Here is a 20,535-nt window from a genome sequence, read left to right as displayed (position 1 = left end):
ATTTAAAATCTACTATGAATTGTGCTGTTATTTCAGGAAAAAATAGTGAAGTTTTGTATATTTTAAATTCATCAAAAGAAAGAAAAAAATATTTGTTTCAACCAAGTATGGCAGCATAATTAAGTCAGTCAGATTGAATTAAAGCAGCTAAATTAACTTGAAGCCCTTTCTGCCATCCGCTTTAAGTCTGCAATTTTTAATTAATGTTTAAAATGCAGTTTGCTTGTAGTTGATATTTAATTTATAGATATAAACAAAATATGTAAGTTTATGGTAATTTGAATATTTTTCCAATGAAAGATTCTTTTGGCCTTAAAATGATAGAAAATGAATACAAATACAATTTAGCTCTTTTGTAATTAAAATAAATGTTTCGCTTTCTTGTTGTTTTACTTTTAAGTAAATTAAAACTTAATCTAACATAAACCCAAATAACTGGAATATTAATAGTCTTTAAAAAGTGGCTCGACAATCTATGGAGTCTGAACTAAATGGTGGTTTATTTCCCAAGCATCTCTTTTGACAATCTTGGGCAATTCCATATCACATTCCATAATCAATTATGAATAAAATGATGGGCCCTTAGGGGATTGTAAATTCACAGGGTACATAAAATATATAATCTGGGTCTTGTTTCTTTGAAAAAAGGTCTATGAATTATTTAGATACTTATTATAAAAACTTCATTGTAAGCAAAATATAAAATTCAGTATTAAAATCTACATTTAGTTTATATATTTTAAAGGGAATGTAACATCTCACTGTATCATAATTTTATACATATATGCTAAAATTTTTATATATAGAAGTAAAGAATGATTTTTTGAAAGAAATAAATATAATCTGTCTGGAATTAAAAATAAATATAGAAAAATCAAATGCTCAGAAACCAAAAAGTGAACTTATGACTATGTTATTGATTTATTGTGCTATTAGAATAGGTAAAATGTAAAATAAAAACAATGGAAATCCTGTTTGAACTAATTAACAGTCTTTAGAAAACACCAAGCAATCACTCTTTCTATGTTATAGGAAATATCAAATTTTGATGAAGCAATTCTGCAGTGAATGAGATAATATGCTTTAGGTGGTAGTCTTTCTTTTCTATTTGAGAGAGAGCGCATGTGAGAGAGTGGGGATAGGGCTGTGTTGAAGGGAAGAACAGCAGAGGGTAAGAGAGAAAGAGAATCCCAAGCAGACTCTGCAGAGCCCAATGCAGGGTCCTGAGATCATGACCTGAGCCAAAAGCAAGAGTCAAGCAAAAGAGCCACCACGGTCCCCTCTTTTTTTTTTTTTCTAAGATTTTATTTTTAAGTAATCTCTACATCCAAAGTGGGTTTGAACTTAAAACCCCGAGATCACTGAGTCAGTGTGCCCCCTGTAATTTCAATGAAAAAAAGTATACAGTTTTTATTTACTCTTGGCCCTGTTGAAATAGTATCATTGGGCATATTATCTGATCTTAACATGCAATTTTGAGTGCCATTTTCAGCTAGTGTTTCCTGGATCTAAATATTTATCTATAATAAATATAAAAATATAGCTACAAATTAGAACAGATAAATAATACAGTGTTTACTAAAGTGTACTTATATTAACAAACTATACATTAAGGTTACCCGACAAGGCAAGGGTGGGGGTACTTTAAGTATGCTGATCAGTGAAGACTTTCTGAAGAAGTAGCATTTGATCTGAGTTCTTAAGACCTTGAGGGAGCAAACCAAGTGCATATTCAGGAAAGAGCCAAGAGAATAGCCAGTGCATGGGCTCAGAAGCTTGAAAGGACTTAGAATGATAAAGAAACACAAGAGACCAACCCAATGGAACCTATGAACAAATGGCCGGGGAAGAAAAGAGTTTGGGAAGGTAGTCAAAACCCTGGTTATAGAGAGCTCTGCAGGTCATAGGAATCTGAATGCTTATTCAAAGTGTAATGGAAAGAAATAAATTTGAACCAGTTCTGTGATGGGTGGGCAGGATGGAGGTGGTGGTCAGTGGTTACTGACATCATATTTTCAAAAGAGCTACTGGCCAATGGGTTGTAGTGAAGTTATAGTTGAGGCTCGGAGAGCTATGAAACTCAGGAATGGTTAGAGTGATATCTTCAGAGAGTTAATATTTTACTAAAAACTTTATAATAATAGCATTTTATCACACTATGTATGAGATCTCCTTGGCAATATTTTCCATGTATTAAGTCATTCGGTTTTTATAATAGTTACGTGAAGCATCCCATTTTTAACAGTTAAAGCAAGTAAAGCACAGAGAGGTTAAGAAACTTGCCAAGGTTTATACAGCCAGGAGGGGGTGGAATCAGGAATGGAACTTATAATGCTTAATTTCAGATTTAATTGTATGATATGATATTTTAAAATTTATTTTCCTCTCAAGCATGCTAGATTCTAAAATATTGCTAAGCAAATATTGGATTTCCATTCCTTTCATATATAGCTGCTTAGTTACCAGTTCTCTATTTTAGATACTAGACTAGCTACACCACATTAAGAATAAGGAGCATGAACTTTTTCTTTTCCTATATACTCCACCAAGACTGGGAACCAAAATTAAGAATTCAATAAATGTTGTTAACTGACTGGTTAAAATGAAGTCAGCCAATATACCTTAGAAGTGTCTGAATGACATACAGAGATTTAGAGAGTTTAAATACAATTTTAATATCTTTTTTTATTGCTTTTTCCCTTGATATTAAATGAGAAAGTTAAATATACTTAAGTTTAGTTTATCATTGTAATTATAGACAATTTATACAGATAGGAATATCCATTTTATAGAAGAAAAACTGAAAAGCAGTCTAACCCACCTGAAGGTTTGAAGGCACAACAGAGTTAAAAACAAAAAGTAGGAAGTATGCATGAGAGTATGAAGGTAAAGAAACTTTTACACATGTGGGCATGTGAATTTAACAATCACTTTGAAGAGAAATTAGCAGTAACTATGAAGTTGAAAATATGCCTGTATATATATATATATATATAGATATACAAAAACTAAATCTAACATAAACCCAAATAACTGGAATATTAATAGTCTTTAAAAAGTGGCTCGACAACCTATGGAGTCTGAACTAAATTTTAATATATATATTTGTGTGTCTGTGTGTATACACATGTATATAAGAAAATACATATATTCTAGGGAAAATTTAGATCATGAAGAAAAGATATTCACTGCAGTATCATTGACAATATATAAAAATTAGAGACAGCTTAAATGCCCACCAATATGGGAATGGATACAAAATTGTAATTGAATCATACCATGGAATAATTAACAACATTTAAAATAGATATATCTATATATCTGTCAACATGAATAGATCTGGAAAGAAGAATGATGAATTAAATCAAATTATTACAAAAAGATTAATAAATTAAGATAACCTGTATTAAATATTTAAATATTCCCAAATAATATATATGTATACTAATAATAATGTATGCTATTTAAATAAAATAAATGTAGAAAAAAATGAAAAGAAAATATGGCTTCAATCCAGGATAAAAATGACCTCTGATAAGGATGAATGGGATAAGATAACATTAAACATATTTGAATCCTTTTATTTTTTACAAAAAGTAAAATATAGTATGAGAAAAATATTAAAGTGTGTGGAGATATATATATATATACATATATACATACAAATTACATTATGAAGTTTTACTATTTGCAATATATTACAAATGAAAATTCCCCCACTTTTCCCAAATTAACAGAAAATATCAATTTGATTACTTGATAAATAGATCAAAGGGTTATGAACATGCATAATATTAAATGTGGTTTTGATTTTCTTCAGTTTTTCCTTTAAAAAAGTAGTACACATTTGCTATTCTCTATGTAGATTTATAGAAGCCCATGATTCAGAAATTCACATTAGAAGCATGTCCGTACCCTATATGTTAGACAACTTAAAGGCCAGAGACACTTTTAAGGAGAATATTATATTCACGAAAGGAGTTATATCCAAAGTATTTACCCAGTCTTAAAAGTCTATCATGCCATAATTACCCTCCCATGAAAGCACTCCAGACTAGTGTCATGCCAGCCTCATAAATTCCATATAGAGTAGACATTATTGTTAGCAATACAGGCAGAGGATCCAAGGCTTAAAGAGGTTAAATAACTTGATCAAACTCATAAATCTAGGAAGCTCCACAGTGGTTTCCAACCTATACCCATCTGATTCCAGAGTCATCATCCTTAGCACCCATATCACACTGCCACACAAGCAGAAGCCTGCTGAAATTGTTTACTTCACTCAGATGTGTGCAATTAATATATCATCAAAGTATATTTCTTGGTCATCTGTGTCCAGTACAACTCAACTCTTGTTCATGTCTACTAACTTAGTAACCCACTCAAAGAAAGCACCTAAAGCAATTTAAATTTTTTTAACATCAGATTAATGCCAATGAAAACTTAATATTGAAAGGAAATGAAAACTGAGTAATACATCTGTACAGTTGGATTTAATTAATATTCACAAAATACCCATTTTAAATTGAGAAACCAAATGGAAGAGAATTTCCCAATATAATTGACATTTTAAAATATGCTTTTTATTTACATTGAATAGTTGCAAGACTTAAAAATGTCTATATTTCTCATAGTAAAATCCACTTTTAAAATGCTGTGACTGGAGCACCTGGGTGGTTCAGTGGTTGAGCATCTGCCTTTGGCTCAGGTTGTGATCCCTGGGTCCTGAGATGCAGTGCTGCATCGGGCTTCCCACATGGAGCCTGCTTTTCTCTCTGCCTATGTCTCTGCCTGTCTCTCTCTCTCTGTGTCTCTCATTAATAAATAAATAAAATCTTTAAAAAAATAAAATGCTGTGATTTACACTGTATTGATACAATAGTACAGTGATCTTCACTCAATATTTTAACAAGGATCAAAGAAAATGAACAAAGATTAAAAGTTTATACAAAAATAAATATGAAAGTTATCACATGGGTGATTTACAAATATATATGCGCATGTATATTTTAGAAGCTATAATGTTCTAATGTCATTGTTTATTTTCATTATCTATTAGAAGCCTCATACTATAAGATAAATCATTATCTATAATAATCCATTGTACTATTTCATATGTAAATATAAATAATATATTGTAATTAACTTCCCACTTATACTTGTAGACAATATAATAAATTAAATATCATAATTAAAATGAAACATGCATATATATTTGAAGTATGCAATACTTAGATTCTTACAAAAGTAATTACATTTTTCAGAAAATAATGCTGTGCTTATAGCTATATGAAATAATTGAAGATAATTTAACATTTATAATATTGTAAAGATATACGATAGATTTATCCTGCTTTCATAAAAGTTGTTCTGTTCTGTTTGTTTTGCTTTATGTTTATTTTTAGACCTTTTTTTTCATCAAAAAGAGGTTTGTGGTGAAGCATTATTTATTTCCTCTTGTCTGGCAGTTCAATTTACAGGTAGAACACTTAGATTGGCACATTTCTCTTTCCTTCCTTTGTTCTCATTAGCAGGGAGTCTTAATCTCCTCTTTCCTGTGCCTTTCTGAATAATCACACTATATCACTATCCCAGTGGGATCTAAACAAAGATTGAGTAGAAAATTAGGATCACAACCAAGTAGGTTTAAGAATAAGGTCATAATAATGAAAAATCAATAGAACATGCAAGGAGGCATTTTAAAATCAGTTTGATGCTTGTTTGTGTGTTGTTTATGTTACAATTTCCATGATTCCACTACTTTTCAGCTGAAATCTATGACAATATAGTCCATTTTCCCTCACTATAAAACATATCATACTGGGCTCTATATGCTCTCCAAAATTGATCTCAGTCCTCCTGAACCTGGTCAGCACTACTCTTCATGATCATAAGGAGTCCTTCTGTGCTTATAAATGAATCTATTTATGTACAAAGAACTGTGGTGACCTGTTCTAAATTATGTAATTGCTTTTTATTCTTCTTGCTCTGATTCAGAGACGCATGGGTAAAATAACATAGGAAAGATGAGTTTCCATCATAGTTAGGCTGACGTTAAAATGCCTTGGAGATTCCAGTGTAGTCATTTATGGTGACGGATGATATTCCTGAACAACGAAATACTGGCCCACTGTCACCCTAGGTATTGGTATTGTATAGTAAGTGCCCAGCTTTGTGTGAGAGAAGCTACAGATGAGATTAAAGAGAGAAGAAGTGCAGCATTGTGCAAGGATGTCTGCTTAGTCATCCAAGAAGGCAAGAATTGTTTCATAACACAAGTTGAATAATGCAAAGCCTACCATGAAAATCATAATGAAATTTTAGTTGATAAAGTGCCTGTTTAGCATTTAAATTTCAAAGACTATGAATATTTTAAGAACTTCAAGTAGAGGGACACCTGGGTGGCTCAGTGGTTGAGCATCTGCCTTTGGCTCAGGTCATGATCCTGGGGTCCTGGGATTGAGTCCTGCATCAGGCCCCTCGCAGGGAATCTGCTTCTCCCTCTGCCTATGTCTCTGCCCCCCTCTCTCTCTCTGTCTCATGAATAAATAAAATCTTAAAAAAAAAAAGAACCTCAAGTACGTCCAGACAGTGAAGAGCAAGAGCATTGCAGGATTGCAGAAGAGAGGTCAAAGAACTTGAAGCAAAAAACTGCAGTTTTGATTACGATCAATTGTTGTTTTCACTTCTTCAGGATGGCAGTAAAGTCTTAGCAAATTGATCTCTTAATTTGTTAATATTTGAATAAATATTGGCAAAATGGTAAGCGGTGAACTATTTTACTTGAATTATCTTATTTGACACTCAAAACAATCCTATGGTATAATATAGAATCTTTAGTTGAAAAAAAAAAAAGGAAAAAAAAAACTAATAAATGGTTGAGTCACAAACCTATTCTCAAAGTCATTAAATCATATTGCCTAAAAATATAGTAGAATCAAATCAAATCCCTCTCAATTTACAGTCTGTGACTTGAATGGTAAATAATATATAGTCTTAATTGGAGAGTAAGGATAGAGTTGTTCTTAGCCACATTTTTGTCATCTTGATGAAATTCTAAGCTTAAAGAAATCTCAGATTTTGTTTTATATCTATGTATCTATTAATATCTACAACTTGGCTAGTTTTACCCTACCTGGAAATAAGAGCCAAAATTCTATGGCCCAGAGTGGGAAAACCTGGCAAACAGGCCTATCCTCTGATATTTTTATTCATTCGCTCATTCATTTATGAAAAACAGCCTAATGATAGAAAGTACTGTGAACTGTAAAAACACGGTCCCTCTTGTCATGGATATTATGGAATTTGGGATTAATGAAAATTAAACATCTCGCTGTTCAGTTCATCTTACTAGTACATTACTATCTTTGTACAGATCAAAAGCACAATTCCTTAAAAAAGATTTCTACTTTATATTTAGCAGATCTATTGTAGGGGAATCAAATAAGCAGAGATGTAGGCCAGAGAAAAACTATCAATATTACTGAAAGAAGAACCCAAGGTTATAACTTACTACCGATGAAATTCACTACAGCCATTGAGATTGCATTACTGCACTCACTGTATTAGTGCATGATGGGGAGACATTCAAGGACCTCAGACTGAAAAGGCTGAGAATTTTCCAGTGTGGCCTTCTCATGTCTTTATGCCCTGCCAGCTGTTCCCCTCTATCCACATTTGCTTCTGACATTTGGTCGCTAACTATCTCTTGCCATTCCTCTGGATAAAATCCAGTTTGTGCAAACAATGAATGCCACTTGCAAGATAATACCTCTATTTCCCAAACTGGATGAATTTTGGCTGAACTTTGCACCTCCTGCTAGAGCCCTATACAATATTCTGCCCTCGGGCTCCAAGTTAGAAGTTTCCTTAGGAACCTTCTCATCCCAGCTTTTAAAAAACGTTCTGCTTGGTTTTCTTCTATGATACTCATGGAGCCTTTTTTTTTTTTAAGATTTTATTTATTAATTCATGAAAGACACAGAGAGAGAGAGACAGAGAGAGACAGAGAGAGAGAGCAGAGACACAGGCAGAGGGAGAAGCAGGCTGTCATGGAACCTTTTGTACTTTGCCTGAAAAACAAAAACAATCTAAAATATTCATTGTTAACTGTTGTTTATAATTAGGACTTCTTCTCCTGTGATAGCATGTGCTTTTGTTCCCCCTCTCTTCTTATGTTTCCCTGTAGCATTTTGAGCAGTGGTTCTCAAACTAGGGACATTTGTTGATATCTGGAGACATTTTTTTGCTGTCATATCTAGGAAGGGGCAGTGCTACTGGTACCCGGGGATAGAATCCAAGGATTATGCTAAATATCCTATAATGTACAAGATGGCCCCCCCAACAAAGAATTATCTGTCCAAAATGCCATAGTGTTGATGGAGATATTTGATTTAGAGGAAGAAGTTCTGTACTGTTACTGTAGAAGATATGCAGTTATTAACAAATATTGAAACCCAAAAAGTTAGAAACTCAACATAGGATATAAAATTTATCCAAAGGTGATTTGGTGTTCAAGCTTTCTTTTCCATCATAGTAAAACATAGTTGACCTTTAAAAACATGCATTTTAAAATAGATTCCTTGCCTCTAAAAAAATTTTAACATTCTCAAAACCCTTACGTATTTCTATTCCATTTAGCACGTCTCTATAATTAACTCCATTTTTTCCAAATATGCAATGAGATTGACACTAATAGTATGACTTATTTGTACTGATTAAATTGTCTCCTAATTATAAAAGGATTTCTAAAAATAGAACTAAAATTCATTTTGCATAAATATTTTTTAAATAACAAAACTGATTTTCCTGTTCAATTTAAAAATGATTACTTTTCCTTTTGATTGCATATGTACATTTAAATATTCAAAATTGTTTGTGTTAATATGTATTAATATTAGACCCTTAAGAAGACAATCTTTTATTTCATATATATATGCAAGTTATTAATCTCCCATTTTTGGCATCAATATTCATATTACTTACTATAAGCACAATTGGCCATTTTGACAAAACTTTTTAGTTGTCAACTCATGGATATTTAAAAACTATAATTCGGCACAGTTTAAAATGTAGAAATGATACAAATCTAAAAGTTGCAACAACAAAAAAGGGAAAGAATATACTTTTTTAAAGTTTTATTTATTTCTTCATGACAGATACAGAAAAAGAGACAGAGAGGCAGAGATACAGGCAGAGGGAGAAGCAGGCTCCATGCAGGGAGCCCCACATGGGACTCGATCCCAGGTCTCCAAGATTACACCCCAGGCTGAAAGTGGCGCTAACCCGCTAGGCCACCCGGGCTGCCCCGGAAATAATATTTTGAACTAAAATTCTATGTTTAAATTTGGATAAAGTAATATTAATTTAAAACAGTATACATTATACAGAAAATGTGGTCAAAGTCAAGAATGACAAGGCAGTATGTATGAAAAATTAGAACTTTTCTGCAGAATATAATTCATTTATCTCTATAGCTATGATGCTTTTCACTAAATGAAGCAGTCCAACAAAATTTATCTAATATAAGAAGTTTATTGACCAAAATGAACCAAAACCCCTCTAATCTATTATCTTAAAAGAATCCTTCAAAAAACTGTGTATGTGTTTGTGTATCTTGATCTGAAGATAGAGCAGAAAAGTGTGTTTGTGTGCATATGGCTTCTTAATGTCCAGCATTGTTATATTGCAGAGTGACCTCATGGCAACTTGAAAAAGGGTGGGATGGTGGAGCAAGGACAAGACAGGACTCTTAGGGTAAAACAGAATATAAGAATTTGAACAAAATCAATATCCACATTTAAAATTCATTTATAGTTTCTTAAACTGAGCCCCTCCAATATGACATAGGAGTGACATGGGTCCTGGTATTTCCCTGACTCACATGGTTTAAAGTTTGTGAAGTCACTACCTCATGGACAGTGTTAACCAAGTGTAGGACAGTGATGAAGACCAATCCATGCCATAGGCAATTAGCGGTATCTACTAACTATGGAAAATATTGAGATTTTAAAACAATAATAAAGCCAACCAAACGATGGCCTGCTTTTTATTATCACCATGTTCTGACAATTCTGAATAATGTGACAAAATATTTCTGCTCTGGAAACAGATTGTTGTCACTGTTAACCATCCTTCTTGGTTGGCCTTTGCTCATGAACAACTTCCCTAATCACCACAGAGTAAGACAGATACTCTTTTCATCTATTTCCTTACATTCCTTACCTTTAACTTAATGGTACCCACATTTAAAATACATAATTATTTAATTGATTAATCATATGACATCTTTCTCCCTCTAGATTATGATCTTTAAGTATGTAAAGCCTTTTTCATATTTTCCAGTATATCCAATGTACTCATATTCTGAGCCTTATTATATAGGTCATCAGTGATGCTTAAGAAATACACACATGAATGATATTGATAAAGAATGAATAAATGGATGAATAAAACATAATGGTTAACTGAAACACTCCTAAAATTTTTCAAGAATTGCGTGTGGATTTTAAAATTCTGAATCATAACTATTGTTTATCTCAGCATCTCCAATGGATCAGATAATGTATTATCAATAAACCTTTATTTAGATGATACACTGTCAAATGAACATAACCAAGATACAATGGTCTTTATGCTTTTTCCTGTAACAGAAAATGAGTTAACCTGACCACTATCTTTTTTCTTCTATTGAAGATATCAAAGTGAAATTATTTTAGCACTTATTGTGTCATATTTTTAAGAATATTTTAAAGGTTTTATTTATTTATTTGAACAAGAGAAGAAGAAAGAACACAAGTGGGGTCGAGAGGCAGAAGGAGAATCAGACTCCCTACTGTGCAGGAAGCCTGACATGGGGCTCCATCTCAGGACACTGGGATCATGAATAAGTAGATGCTTAACCTACTGAGAAACCCAGACACCTCAAGAATTTGTTTTACTCATATAATATTAAGTTTTAAGTCATTCTTTACTTACACGTTACTATTACATCTTTTTTTTTTTTTGGTTCGAGAGTGCTTTAATGGGGAGCGCTCCTGGGCCTGTTACATCTTTAATTGCTTTCTTGTTGAGTTACAGTCAGCTATATTCTCAGCTTATCAAGTATTACATCTTCAATTCCAAGTAACAGACACCAGTAATTTTTAATATATATTTTTCATATAACTGCAAGTCTTGAGGTATGGGAGGTGGGTGGCAAGGTTAATAATATTACATATAGTATCCAGACTCTTTTTTTTTTTTTTTAGATTTTTATTTATTTATTCATGAGAGACACAGAGAAAAGAGGCAGAGACATAAACAGAGGGAGAAGTAGGCTCCATGCAGGGAGCCTGATATGGGACTTGATCCAGGACTCCAGGATCACACCCTGAGCCAAAAGGTAGATGCTCAACCACCAAGTCACCCAGGCATCCCAGTATCCAGATTCTTAAACTTTCTCTTATCAAGCATCTTTTCTTCATTATTGCAAAATGGCCACAGCATTTCCCAACATCACCTCACAGCAATCTTCACTAACGAATCTCAGAAGCTTTAAAGGCAATTTCCCTATGAGTCTTATTAGCCAGAACTAGGTCACATGTCTTGTCATGGTAACTAGCTCAGGCTACTCAGGATCTTTTTAGAGTTGATACTGTCAATTACTTACCTCTAAGTCATGTCAGAAATAAATATATTTCTGAAAAAAAAAGTATTTCTTCTATGAGGGCCCTCAAAAGTGGGCATTAAAAGTATCTGCCATCCTAAGTATCTTGGAAATTGTTCTTATTGAACAAGTTATAGCAAGGAACTTAGAGACCATTATTTATACATTATAAATCAATGATGTAAATCTTTATTTGCATTTGATTTTTGAATTTTAGAATAGTACCCTTATTCTCACCATTTTGTTGATATTGTAGGTTAATATCATCCAAATTTATGATAAAAGTTTTTGAAAACATGGAAGGTGATTGAAAAACAGAAATAACTTTTTAAGTCTTTACATATAAAAAGGAAAACTATCTGTAATTTAAAAAATGACCATTGAACCATCTCTTTCCATTTCCATGGACTTTAATCTCTTTTATTGTGAAATATTTTAAAGGATTTCAATGCTCCCTTACAATCAGGTTTTAGAAAGATAATGTCTAGTTTTTTAGAAATGGAATTTTTGGAATGAGGTCACTCTTTGATAGTATGATTCACTCTCTGGGCCTTGTTCAGCTGTATAATTCAGTCTCTTCATGGTAATGGCCCTTGTACTAAATGGTAGGCTTCACACTTTACTAGTGGAAAATTTATTATGTTTTTCTTAAAATCCCCACTTTCTCTGATACTTAAAAATCATCTTACTTACAATAAATTAAAAAGAAATATATTTTGTATTTGCCAGTTATTGAAATGTTGGATGATGTTTAAAATATCCATTAGTGAATAACAATATGCATTCATATCTCTGCAGTGGTACTTCTCAGAGCAGAGAAATATTATCCAATATGAAGCCATTCATTAAACAGGAGGTTTATCACAAATGTAAAAAGTGTTTTAGAAAACAAACTTATTTTGGAAGCCAGAAGTACTTCAGAGGCTTAAAATACTCTAGGATCAAAAATAGAAAACTCTAGGTTGTTAACTATAGTTATCTTTCTTCTTGGTTCTAACCAATGGAAACCAGATAGGATTCTCAGTAGATGAAAAGATTATCTTTTAGTAATTATAGACGAAGGTCCAATAATTGTTTAAATTTGCAGATGGCAGTTGACAATTTGTATTACTTATACACTCCATTTGAATTTAATCAAGTACCCAAGCATTCATGTACAACCAAAGAGACTGGGTTAAAGAGGATCTGTAAATAAAGACAGGGTTTGGGGATGCCTGGGTGGCTCAGCAGTTGAGTGTCTGCCTTCAGCTCAGGGCATGATCCCAGGATCTGGGATTGAGTCCCACAGTCGGGCTCCCTGCAGGAAGCCTGCTTCTCCCTCTGCCTTTGTCTCTGCCTCTCTCTCTTTCTGAGTCTCTCATGAATAAATAAATAAATCTTTTTTTTTTTTTTTTTTTTTTTTTTTAATTTAAGGCAGGGCTTGCCTGGCATGCTTATTAAAAAGGGAGCAGATGCCCAAACTAATGACCTATAGGAAAACAGGCCCTAAATCAAATGAAGAGAGGAGACAGGAGAACGTATCATGCATAAAAGGTGATCTTTAAAATGTTAATTTATTTTAATAGCTTAATCATTCCAGTATCCAAAAGGAAGAGGGAGTGAGAAAGAGTGAGGAGGAGCTCTCCCTTAGTACTGCTTCCAGATGTTGGTAGATTTTCCTTTTTTGTGAGCTCAGGAAGGAACATGAGAACTGGAGACAATCCCACATACCTAGATCATTAGTAGAGTACTTTGTATAGCTTCAAGGTACAAGAGAAATGAAAATACATTTGAGATTTTAAAATTTAAAATGCAGGGCAGCCTGGGTGGCTCAACGGTTTTGGGGCCGTCTTCAACCCAGGTCGTGATCCTGGAGACCGGGGATCCAGTCCCAGGTAGGGCTCCCTGCATGGAGCCTGCTTCTCCCTCTGCCTGTGTCTCTGCTTCTCTGTCTCTCTCTCTCTCTCTGTGTGTCTCTCATGAATGAATAGATAAAATCTTTAAAAAAATAAATAAATAATAAAATAAAATTTCAGAGCAATAGAAAATTGAATCTAAAAAGATTAGAAATGAATTTCTTATTTCAAGAGTAGATTAGCCTCAGGCAGTTTAAACGCCTTGCCTAATGTTATGACAATGGAACAAATGATAACCAAACTCTGGTCTGGTCTGGTAGGTGCCTCATCCACTCTGTATTCCTATTTAGCTTAGATTTGTTACCATTTGTAAAAACTATAGTTGGAAAAAACAACTATTTTAAGAGAGAAATCCTATGTACTCCTTTGTTAAGACTTGGAATATAATGTCTTATAATAATATAATTTTTCAGGTGTTTTATGGCTTCTTCTATGTTTTATGATACTTGATATACTTCTTACAATGCTCTCTAAAGTATACTGTAACTAGTGTGTTTCATTCTCTGCCTTATATTATATGATGTTTTAAAAGTTTCTAATATTTTTTCCATGGCACATGATTTTCTCAGTGAGAAATTGCTTACATTATTTTCTTTGCCAGGAAATAATCTTTGACTTTGATCTGGTTTCAGATAAGCATCTCTTTTTGATGTTATTGCATCGATTGCTGTAGCAATAATGACAAGACCTAGAAATGGAAATAATCTCTTAATAAATCTGACTGTAGGTAAAGCTGAATTATTGTATTTCAAGGAAATTTATTTAGAAATAAATAAATCCCTGTCAAGTAATGTTAGTAGTGGAAATGCTAAATTTTAGAAATGCTAGGTATCAGATAAAAAAAAACACAAAATGATGAATGAAACTGGACCGCTTTCTTACATCATACACAAAAATAAATTCTAAATGGATGAAAGACCTAAATGTGAGATAGGAAATCATCAAAATCCTAGATAACACAGGCAGCAACCTCTTTGACATCAGCCATAGTAACTTCTTACAAGACAGGTCTCCAGAGGCAAGGGAAACAAAAGTGAAAATGAGCTACTGGAACTTCATCAAGATACAATGCTTCTGCACAATGAAGGAAACAATCAACAAAACTAATGTCATATGGGTGACAAAGAAACCATTGTATATTCTGAGACACAGTTGTTTATCATTTGTAGCTAGCAATACCTTAGCAGGGCTAGCAATCAGTGTCAGTAAACAACAATCTCTTGATCTCATTCCCTAATTTTGGGATCAAGCTTTGGGCGTCCATTCTTCTTGGTTTAGCTGTAAATAGCCTGGGCAGTGTTAAATCCTGACCTAGACCTACATGGCTCCACTGGCTCCACTGGAGAGCCCAGTGATGGGACTGACAGCTCTCCCATGGTGAAATTATTATTGGAGTTATTCTCAGTGGCTTATTCACAGTCCTTCAGTTTTTCCAACAATGTATAAGTACTTAATTCCCTCTATTCAGTTCCTTTCTGCTTAATGCAACTAAATTCTCTTTTCAAACTTTCTTCAATGAAACCAACCCACTTTTAGCTTTCACAATGAACTTAAATATACAAAAATAATAAAGAAAAGTAGAGTAGCTAATTATGAAAAAAAAAGTGAAGATAGAGCTGACAGATTGAAAGGTAGAAAAATATGAGGCATTGATAAATGGAGATATATATCATATTTAAGTAGTATGACATGTTAAAAAAAAACTAGATTTCAGAGCTTTACTTAAATGTATTTTTATCACATTATAGTCAAAGGTAAATTATAAAACAACTCTCCTTTTTATAGTCATTTAGAGTTTCTATCTATTTTCTCATTTTGGCTACTCTTCCTAGTATCCTGTGTAGGATGGTCAATCATCCTGGTTTGCCCAGGACTGAGAAGGGTTCCTGGGTCACAGAACTTCATTGTTGATACTGTGTTATTCCAGGCACACTATGGAAATTGTTCACACTAGTCCTAAAAATTCTCTTCGTGAATATGTGGATGGAGAAAGAGAAACAAAGCCATGCAGAGGATGTTTTCATGGACCATGTCTGGAAGTGCCACACATCATTTCCATTAATATTCTATTACATACTGTATTGTAAGTAAATATAAAAAAATATATAGTACAGTGGCAACTAGAATAATAAGGAAAAAAAAATCAGAGAACAGAAGCAGTGTTCTCTTTACCAAAATCAGTCTTCTCTTTACCAAAATCTGGTTCACATTTTTCTATACATCTCCTCTTCATTGGAGAGGATCCAAAATCCTAACAAATCTCTGTACCAGCAAAAAGCCCAAGATTTCTGGATGATGGACATCAGTCCTAATATAGTCCCTTGGCAACCTGTGAACTGAACAAATTATCTACTCCACTATGAAATTAGCCAGACAGTAATAGGATCCAGAAATTGGATGAAGGTGGTCAAAGGTACAAACTTTCACCTATAAGTTAAACAAGTAATAGAGATGTAATGTACAACATGATGACTAGTCAATGGTGCTGTATGATATATATTAAAGTTGTTAAGAGAGTAAATCCTGAGAGTTCCCACCAGGACAAAAATTTTTTTCTTTTTGTTTAAAAAAATATAAATTTGCTTTTATTAAGGGAAAAAATTGGACATACAACTATTCATTTATGACAATTTGATAATTCCTTTAGGTAAAAATTATGAATACTCTCTACACATGGAACTAATTGGAGATCTTTGATCAAATTTAGATTTATGAGGAATGGAAAGGTTCTTGATTTTTGTCTAGTTCAATTTAATTCAGTTTTGTGTGTGATGGTGTGTATGTGTGTGGGGTGTGCTAAAAAGCATTGTGTTAATTTCAAAGGGCTGTGGTAACAAAGTACCAAAGATTGGGTAGCTGAACAAAAATCTATCTTCTTTTTTTTCTGGAGTCTTGAAGTCTGAGATATAGGTGTTGTCAGGGTTGATATCAAGTGAGGAAGAATCTATTCTATTTCTTTCCTCTAGTTTTTTGTGGTTTGCTGACAGTCTTTGGTGTTCTTCGGCTTGTAGATATCCACCTCTTCTTCCCATTGCATTTCCCTGGGTATATGTCTCTGTTTCCAAATTTCCCTTTTGTGTAAGAACACCAGTCTCATCGGAGTAGGAGCCCATCCTATTCCAGCATGACTTAATTTTAAATAATTACATCTGAAATGACGTTATTTTCATATAAGGGTCACATTTTGAGGTGCCGGGGGTTAGGATATGAATTTGGGGAGGATACTATTCAACTTAGTAGAGGCATAAATAGACCACAGATAAAATTTTGTTTATTTATTATTATTATTATTATTATTATTATTATTATTATTAATTTTAAGCTTAGGCCTATGGTATCTTTGGAAATGAATTCCTTTGAAAGTTGTAGAGTTATAATCTTTTTTTTTTTTTTTTTTACTTCCAGTTAGTCCTATGTGCCAGTAACCACACCCAAAGTGTCTTCTGCACATAATTCTCAAGCCTGATTTACATCTTTGCTTTCTCACCTCTAAGAATTTCTTTTAACATAGTGAAGTCTGGCTTCAGACTGGCTTCGAGATCTGGCTTAGGTGGAGAGGCCACTCTCTTCAACGTTCTTTGCAGCAACACTTTGTTTTAATAGACTCTGTGGCTCAAAGGCTTTTTAAACTCTCATTTCATATTTTCTGGGTGTAGAAACTGCCAGCTTTTTAAAGCTTTCAGAGCCCCAACTGTCTCAATTCTATTTTATTTTTATTTGCAAACCAGCCAATTCTTTTCCTGAGTTTATTTCTTTCCGATAATACATTATTAAAAGTCAGCTAGTCATAACCAACATACACTATTATCATGATTCTTTTCAAACATTTCCCCTTAAGCTGGTAGACCTGTGATCTATCCCCTTCCAAGTTACTGTATGCTATAGTTCTCCCAAACATTTGGCTAACAAGGCTCTCCAATGCACTAGTTTCCTTTGACCCTTTACTTTCCATCTAGTACCGCACGTTTTTGTTTAGTAGTACTGAACTCTGAGTTACAATATCTATATTGGCCAGGCCAGTGTGGGCTGAATGTTAGAACATAATCCACCTAACACTAAGACTTACTTTGACCAATGAATGTCATGGAAATTATGTGAGTGCATATCCCAGCCTTTGTGTTCTTGAGTTCCTTTTCTCACTTTCTGGAGCTCTGAGATCACCAGGCTATGAAGAAACCCTGTCAATTTTGCTAGCAGATGAGAGGCCATGTTGAGGAAAACCGAGGCACCCCAACAGATAGCAAGCAGCAAGGCTTTTAGACATGTGAGAGTAGGACATCATGAAATTTCCACCACTGAGCTTGAAACAGCTCAGCAAAGCTGCGTTAATGAACCCCAGTGGGACAAGCAGAACCAACCAGTAAATACATAAAATTTGAAAAAATGTAATTGCTGTTTTTAAACACTAAGTTTGGGACAGTTTTCTATGCAGTGAACCTGATAAATTAAGTATTGTAAACTCTAGGCAACCCCTAAGAAAAGGAAGAATATTTAGATACCAAGTAGAGTAGACAGTCTCAATACACCAAATTAACATACAGTATACCTCACAAACCAATTTTTGGAGAATACTTATGTAAATTTAATTTTTAAGATTCTAAATATTATTGGCCTGCTATGACAAAAGAACAAAAGAATTTTTTAGTAGAATTGTGTTTCTTTTACTACAGTATAGATTCATTCTAAATTCCAAAGTAAGCTATTATCAGAAAACTCAGAAAATGGTGAAATTTGCACAATTACCTACTAGCCTTATTTTTCTTTAGAGACATATTGCACTTGATGAGCAACCTTTGAGCTTTCTTCCTTTTTTTTTTCTCAACATATAACTTTGTATTAGCTGTAATTATAGAATATCATAAAAGTAAGATGATAAAACTTGGAATCTCAGGAAATATAAAAAAATGTGTGGTAATCAGACATTTTTATAGAGAAAAGAAAAGCGTGACAACCCCATTAAGCTGGTAGTTGACTATGAAGAACGTAGAAAAAAAAAATCTAAAATTGATCATCACTCCCTCTACTTTCCATTTTCACTAGATTCCCCTGAAATTTCATCTCATTTTGTAAAAGAAGAATTGGAAATGTGGTATAATTATGTATATAGTTAACTTTTCTCTACTGGCATCTTCCTGGAACTTTTTCCCCATTGTTTTTTGTTTTTGTTTCTGACAGCCTTTGAGAGGTAATAAGCCTTTAAAACTTTCTGAATTTGGTAGTCTTTAGGGAGGTGGGGATGAATCTCAGTATGATTTTTGAAGAAAGTAGTTACAGAAGAATATTAGAATTTGATGGTTAAGGAAATTACACTAAGGAACCCTTGGCTTTAGTCGGATTTTTTTTTTTTATAAACATGGGCATATGCTGTTATGTCCAAATGCTTTCTATATCCCTCTTCTTTCATTTATTTACAAGGTGATTGAAGATAAAAGACTAAAAGTTTTGACTACTAATCAGAATTCTCTGTTATAGAAAATTCCCTGAAGAAGAATGGATTTCCTGGTTTCAAAGTATGGATACATAGTAAAGTGAATTGCAAATGTGTGCAACTGTGTATATAAAAAAATGCCATGCAAACATTCTTTACCTATGGGACACCTGGGTGGCACAGTCAGTTGAGCATCTGACTCTTGGTTTCAGCTCAGATCATGGTCTAAGGGTTGTGGGATCAAGCCCCAAGTTGGGCTTTGAGTTCAGCATGAAGTCTCCTTGGAATTCTCTCTCTCTCTCTCTCTCTCCCTCTGTACCTCCCACTCATGTGTTCTCTCTCTCTCTCTCTCAAGTAAATAAATAAATCTTAAAAAAAAAAATTCCTTACATGTTGATTTGGACAAATAGTTTACTTAATTATTTATATTTTGTGTTTAGATTAGATAACATTTTGTACTACTGATACACTAAAAATGGAAAAATAGCAGATTTTCAGAACAGTCAAAATTGCTAATGTCATCAATTCATTTGAATTTCAGGAAATGATATAGTCTTAGATTTGGAAATATAGTTTAAATCATCTCTTCTGATCCCTATATTGCAAAAGTATACAATCTGTTGCCTCGTTGGAGAGATTGTAAGACCTACTACAGATCACGAAGTCTTTCTTTAGTTTTCATCAAATATGTAGTTTCATGTTTAGGAATGGCTGGAGGCAGAAGAAGCAATGTTTCGGAATTTTGGAAAACAACACATAGATCAAGCTTCCATGTGACAGATTTCCTAACAGCTGTGATGTTTGCCAAGGAAATTCTGCTGGAAGCCCCAGATACTGAATTCAAAGTAAGTCACACATCCCATTCAAAAAACAATCTAAATATGAATAATGTGCTTTGGAGAATAGGGCCTAGAAGAAAAACTCACTCTAGCCTGCAATTCTGAATAGTGCATTGATGCATATTCCATTCATGAGGGAAATTTATTTATTGACTTATGTACCTTGATATTATGTTACTCTTTTAGCAGATAGTACTCATTCCTGAGATAATTCTAAAATAAAAATCATTAAGAGCCTACTAATTAATTACCCTTAGAATTAAAGAACTACATTATCTGTAATTTATGTTCATTTGACCTAAGTTCCCTTTTTTTTTTTTACAGATACGTTGGAAATTAAAACAGAGATTTCCAGCTCTTGATTACATTAAATTCAAAGCTCACTTAATCTCTGATGTTTTGTTTAAATAGCAAATCTTGACTTGATTTGAATAAATAACTTCATTTATTATTGGAGCCTATTTTCTTCTCTTCTACTTTTTATTTTGTCAGTTTGATAGGTCCTTCTTTTTATTGTTATTGAAATGCTAAAGGAATTATTCCATCTGGCATCTGCAAAAATCCATAATCATTTTCTCTTTCAAACATCTCTATCTAAAATGTGTGTCGTAACTATGAAGCACGCCAAAGCCTTTCGTATTTTCTCTTTGAAGACTTCTCTTTTTTTAATAGCAGAGAAAATATATTATTCATTTCTATCAACTTGCAATTATTTGAAATATATTC

At 33.3% G+C, this 20,535-nt stretch overlaps 1 long non-coding RNA gene across 2 annotated transcripts in view; it reads left to right on the top strand.

Annotated features, from left to right (window-relative positions):
* Nucleotides 1-20,264, top strand: part of LOC112642794 (uncharacterized) — a 148,538-nt gene extending 128,274 nt beyond the window's left edge. Inside the window, exons 6-7 of one of the 2 annotated variants that reach the window (XR_003125459.3) lie at nucleotides 19,676-19,815; nucleotides 20,134-20,264. This is a non-coding gene — a long non-coding RNA (uncharacterized LOC112642794). Of the gene's footprint in view, nucleotides 1-19,663; nucleotides 19,816-20,133 lie in introns of both variants that reach the window. The other variant, XR_003125458.3, reaches the window with a different exon arrangement.
* The last annotated feature ends 271 nt before the right edge of the window (nucleotides 20,265-20,535 follow it).

This window comes from Canis lupus, chromosome 19 (assembly GCF_003254725.2).
Source record: "Canis lupus dingo isolate Sandy chromosome 19, ASM325472v2, whole genome shotgun sequence".
NCBI classification, from domain to species: domain Eukaryota; kingdom Metazoa; phylum Chordata; class Mammalia; order Carnivora; family Canidae; genus Canis; species Canis lupus.
The sequence above is the reverse complement of the archived record's forward strand: the minus strand, read 5'-3'. Positions and strand labels throughout refer to the sequence as shown.